This window comes from Camellia sinensis, chromosome 13 (assembly GCF_055761805.1).
Source record: "Camellia sinensis isolate YWXY chromosome 13, ASM5576180v1, whole genome shotgun sequence".
NCBI lineage: Eukaryota > Viridiplantae > Streptophyta > Magnoliopsida > Ericales > Theaceae > Camellia > Camellia sinensis.
In genome coordinates this window covers 6,338,678-6,344,775 of record NC_138973.1, presented here as the reverse complement: position 1 = coordinate 6,344,775, position 6,098 = coordinate 6,338,678, and positions in this window count along the sequence as shown.

The window sequence follows — 6,098 nt, the reverse complement described above, 5'->3', positions numbered from 1 at the left end:
ATGGCTACAAATTGAGCATAGTAAAACATTTATGTATTGGCTTCGTGAAAAGGTATTGGGGTAATTCAACATTTATCTTTTTCTAATACCGAATATTATTAAGAAAAAAATTAGCTAACTATTCAACCATATACAGGTCTCAAAGGAATTAAGTGGCCAAAATAATATCTCAAATAACCTAAAGTGGATAGCACAAGGACCTCGATTAGATGTTATAAAATTCCATGGCTATATCATCAATGGTTGCCGTTATCACACAAAAGATCAAGATAACTCACAAGTCAGCCAAAACAGTGGAGTTAGTTTAGTGGCAACAACAATGCAAGTGGCAGGTTATAAGGATAAGAACCCAGTGTTTATAGATATGAGTTACTATGGAGTTATTACTGAGATATGGCAACTTGACTACAATATGTTCAAGATTTTTGTATTTAAGTGTGATTGGGTTGTCAGCACAAAGGGAATTAGAGTGGATGAGTTGGGTTTCACATTAGTTGAGTTAGGGAGGATAAGCGGCTTCCTACGCTAAGCAAGTTTTTTATGTACAAGATCAACTTGATCTGAGATGATCAATTGTGCTAGAACCTCCTCAAAAACAATATTCTTGTGAAAAAGATGATGAGTTCAATGATTTTTGTATAGAGCATCATGGCTTTACAAAAGTTTTGCCAAAAGTTGAATCATTAGATATGGTTGATGATTCATTGTCATCTTACGTGAGAGGAGATTGTGAGGGAACTTGGCTCGATAATCCATGATGAAAAAAAATATATCTTTGTAAGAATGTACGTCTAAGTGTTGTATTTTCATGTTAAAATGTTTGACTTATATTCATTTTCCTCATGTCTTTATATTTAATTGTCTAACTATTTGACATTTTTTCTTAAATTTCTTTTTATCTTATTCACAGGATGGATACTTTTCATGTCCTGCCTACTGATGAAGAGGATGCATGGTTACCAGCAACAGAACCAAAATCTAATAAAAGAAAAGGCAGAGGTTTGACAACATTACCAGATGTCATAAAGGATAGGAGTTCTGGTGTACGAAAAGTCATTGACTATAACGAGAATGGTCAATTGATTGGAAACAATTCAATCAAATGTTCAAGCTATCATGGGGTGTTGGCTCGGACAATGGTTCCGATATGCTATAAAGACTGGTTTGAGGTGCCAGGTGAACTAAAAGAAAAAATTATGGAGTTATGTGGAGATAAGTAAGACACTTAAACTTGTATTTAAGTGCAAACAAAATTTGAATTTTATAACATTATATTTTTTCACTACTCAGTTAACATACAAAGTGGATGAAAGAAGTAAGAAAAAAGTGTAATCTTTAATTTGTTCAAATGGAGGACATTCAAGAAAGAACTTACCAAGTACATACGTGAGAACAAGTCCAATCCTGAGATCATATCAAGCCTACCAGCAATTTATGGATTCGTTGAACAAAGACATTGGGACTCATTTCTTGAAGGGCGACTATTAGAAGAGTTTGAGGTAAAAATAATCAAACTTTAGTTATTTAAAATGTCAGTATTAAATGCTAGACCCATCAAACTTTGTATAGTTCTATAATAACAGTGGCATGCCCCTTGTAATCTTGTAAATTTTCTGTTTTATTTTATGACTTATTCACCAAAAAAAAAAATATTAAATGCTATACAGTTGGATTAACTTTGTGTGCTACATTTTTAAAGATTTTGAGTCAAGTTTAGAAATGGAGACGAAGTCAAAATAAGTATAACCATAAAATCAGTTGAAAGGGCTATGCTCGCTTTCAAGAAAACTATGTAAGTGATTATAAATTTTATAATTTTATAACAATTTTGATATGATTATTTTGAAAATTTGATGTATGTTTGATTGATAGAAATGTATGACCGGATCTACTGAAGATTTGGACAGAAGCATTCTATGGAAAAAGGCTCGTCAAAATAAAAATGGAGAATATGATGATAAGACAATTATGGAACAAGCTACGAGAATTGTAAGATATTTGTGTGTGCAGATTGCATTTATTTTATACTATCTCAACTGCTCATCTTTCTTATATAGTAATGTAATATTGTAGGATGAGTTGACCAAACAAAAAAATGATGGGAGTTTAAAGACTGAAGGATGCAATGGCATTCTTACTATGGCATTGGGTACTCCTGAATCTTCTAGTCGAGTAAGGAGTGTCAGAAATTCTGTCACACCTAGCACCTACTTTCACTTGCCTAGACGTGGGAATCAATCACATTGGGAAAAGAAATGTAATGATCTTGAGGCAGTGGTGGTACAATTGCAAGCTAGGTTTAGTGCAATGGAACAACAAATACCACATACACCAGAATCTGAACATGTTAGTTCAAACACCTTGAGAAGTAGTTATGAAGGAAATTTTCAGCATGAGTTTCTCTCAACAGAAAACAGAATGAGAACTAAGGATGACGTTCCACCCCAAGCTCTTATCCAAAAGATTATAAAGGTGTGCAGCATGTAGAACACCTAAAGTTGTTATGTTTTCTAATACTATTAGTGATTTTATTAGTGCTTTTGTTATTATCTATGTGTTTGTTATGGAGCAAATGTTCAAACATGTTCAAAAGTGGTAGTAGAGGCAATTTTCAGCATGATTCTATCTTAGCAGAAAATAGAGTGAGAACTAAGGACGACATTCCACCTCAAGATCCTAAACAAAATAAGAGAAAGGTGTGTAGTTTTTATATATTGATGTTATAATTTCTAATATCGTTAGTGATATTCTTATAAGTTCCAGTGTTAACTTTGTGTGTTATAGGGCAAACTGTGTAAACTCGCGGTAGATTCCATTGAAAATATTGTTGTTCATGGTATGGTGTATAAGAGAATTGAACTCAATGAAGTCATTCATATGGTGCCATTAGGAGAATCCAATGTATGTGTGTCTATTGAAGTTGTTATTCAAAAAGATGCCTCTTTTCCTATACCTATCCCAGATGAGATGCTTATTGTTGGAGAAGCAGTGAGATTTTTTGTTGCCTGGCCCAAAAATCTTGTATTAGTCAGTGATGAGGTAAAATATTCAAACTTAGAAACTTTATTACACTTTCTTAAAATTAAAGTTGACTTATATTTGTTCATTTTGAAAATTTTAAACTTAGGGAGTTTCAATTAATGTTGAATGTGAAAAATATTAAGAGTTCATTCAATCTTTGGTTTCATTAGTCAAGCATATCAAGTATGATGAAGCCATAGACATTCCACTAGAGAAAGACATATTTGGGGTGGAGATCAATATCCAATTTCAAAAAGTAGACATGGAGTACATATGTCATGTAAAAAAATTATCTATTACATGTATCATGTTGTACATAAGGTAAGGAAAATTTGCTACATCAATAGCTATTTCTACAAATTTTATGAACTACGAATTTAATTAACATTTGTTCCTTTTATTAGTCTCTCCATCAGTTGTTGAAGGCTTCCAATTGGAGGAAACAATTTGTATTTGTTAACCCTTGTATCGTTAGTGGAAAAACTATGGCTGGGAAGAAATTAAAATCAGTGTTTCTTGCAAGAAGATTAGAGAAGGCTATGCTAGAACAATTGATTTTAATTCCTTATAATATTGGGTAATTATCTAAAACTATTTAAGCAATTTGAGTTAGCCTAAAAATATTTTGACTTTTGGAATTTCTTTTATAAAGTGCTTTGAAAATTTATGAAACTACCCAAAGGAGGAGGAGGACCAATCCAGTTTGGAAAGTAGTTCAGGTAATCAATATCATTTTCTATAATTTTATCATACTTATATTTATGCTAATGGTTGTTCAGCTTGATCATAACACTTTATATATAGTTTCTAATAATAATGAAAATAATTTCATGTAGTCCCCGCAAAAACCTACAAAAGCGGAATGTAGGTTTTATGTAATGAGGCATGTGAAAGACCTCATTAGATATTAAAGCATCCTAAGAAAACAAAATGTGAGATAAATTCTAAACTTTTATTACTATTATATTCATGATACTTGTACATCTTCTTTATTATCTAATTGTTTCTAAATAACCTCTTGCAGTTCAACGGAAAAAAGACTTACACGGAAACCAAATTTGATGAAATGTGAGTTGAATGGATTGATTTCATACTAAAGAATGTGAGTTGAAATCCAACATGTAAGTATGATATAACTTCCGTTCTTTAAATTGCTAATAAACAATTTTTTTAGTTAGTAAGGAATATATAATCACTTCAAGAACATAACAAATTTCATAAAATGTGTAAATTTTACTACATTCAAAAGCATTTGTACAATGGAAGATAGTAAACTCAAGTACATCCTAGGAAAACTCACAACCTTCACAAAATATCACTCTTACACTCAAGAGTTTGAGATTGCTTCACACTAGATCAGTCTTGTATATCACTCTTTTGCATGATACCCAATACAATAAATATAAGGATGAACCCAATTTGGAATATGAATTGTGGAAAAAAAAAACTATTAAGTTGATCACAGGAATACTAGATATAGTATGGATAACATTTGACAATGAGTAATTTGGATTGATCGAACTTTTGATTGATCTCAATTGCTTCTCTTTCTATCCACTCTCTATTTATATTTTTTTCTTATCTGAAAACAAATACACCAGCACATAATTATTAAAATCTTGGTGGAATTGCTCAACACTCAAATACTGGAACTGTGGGGGATTGTTCATTTGTTTGTTCTTTTGGAGTTGACCCATTTTGACTTGGTATATTAATTGCTTTTCTTTCTCTACCTTGATCTGAGTTTTAATTTTTGTTGGGATTTAGTTTAGTTTACTCTCTTTGTTGATGTGTTGCCATAATAATTTTTTGATAAAATCTTTTCAAGGCTATGATTTACTAATATGTGTTTATATATATTGTTCAATCATACTCCATAGGCTACAGGAAAACCAGTCTACATATAAAGAGTGAGGGTAATATTGATAAATCCAAATCCAGTAACTTGCTCTCTTTTGTTATTTCATAATTGGAGAGTGAACCAATTATATAGTTCTTTTTTCTTTTATTTATTTATTTTTAATTTCAAATTAGTTGGATTATGAATCAATAGAGTCGAGTTAAGTTGAGTTCTTGTTTGCCAGAAGCTGAATTCAGAAAATTACACTATGTTTAGAGTGATTTGGTGAGAAATGAAGAAAGGGAGAGGGGAACTGATCTTTTTGTTATGTTTGGTTTATAATTTTGGATTTGTTGATTCTATATATATTTGGTTTTATAACTTTAAAATATCTGGCCATACATTGAAGATTTTCATTTTGGATTTATTGATTCTATGTATATGTCATATTTATATACGGTAATACAAACATTTTATACTAGTAATAACCAAAGTCGTTATTCATTTTCTATTGATGCAGGGGATGAAGAGTCAATGTGATGAGAAAATGTCCGATTTTGTCTTTTGTAAGACAAGAACAGTCTCTACAAAAATAGTAAGCTTATTCATATGCTTCTAGCGGTTTCTGAATTAATTTGTGTTTTTATTTTTTAGGACAGAAATTTCCTGGAGAGATGCAAAATATGGTCAAAGAATTCAAGAACTTAGTTTTTTTATTTTTTGTTATTTTTTAATATATGTAATCACAGTTAAAATTTTTTTATTAATTCCTTTGTATATAATTTTGAACATTTAACTTTCATTTATGAAATATATGACGTTATTCCATTCAATATATGGTTGTGATTCAAAATATAGTATATAGTTTGTATTACATTCTTCAAATGCACATACGAAAATAATATTGATTATTCTTCAAATATGTCGAATTCTTTTTTTTTTTTATCACGGGTTTTATTAGTTTTTAATCATACTTAAAAGATGTGATCTAAATATTTTTAATTACACATAAAAGATGCGATCTAAATGTTATTAATCACACTTAAAAGATGTGATCTAAATGTTTTTAATCACACTTAAAAGATGTGATTTAAATATTATTAATCACACTTAAAAGATGTGATGAAATTATTTTTTAATGACACTTAAAAAATGTGATTAAAAATGACCCTTTTTAATCACACTCCCAAAGATCACACTTTAATAAAACTTAAAAGGTGTGATTAAAAAACATACA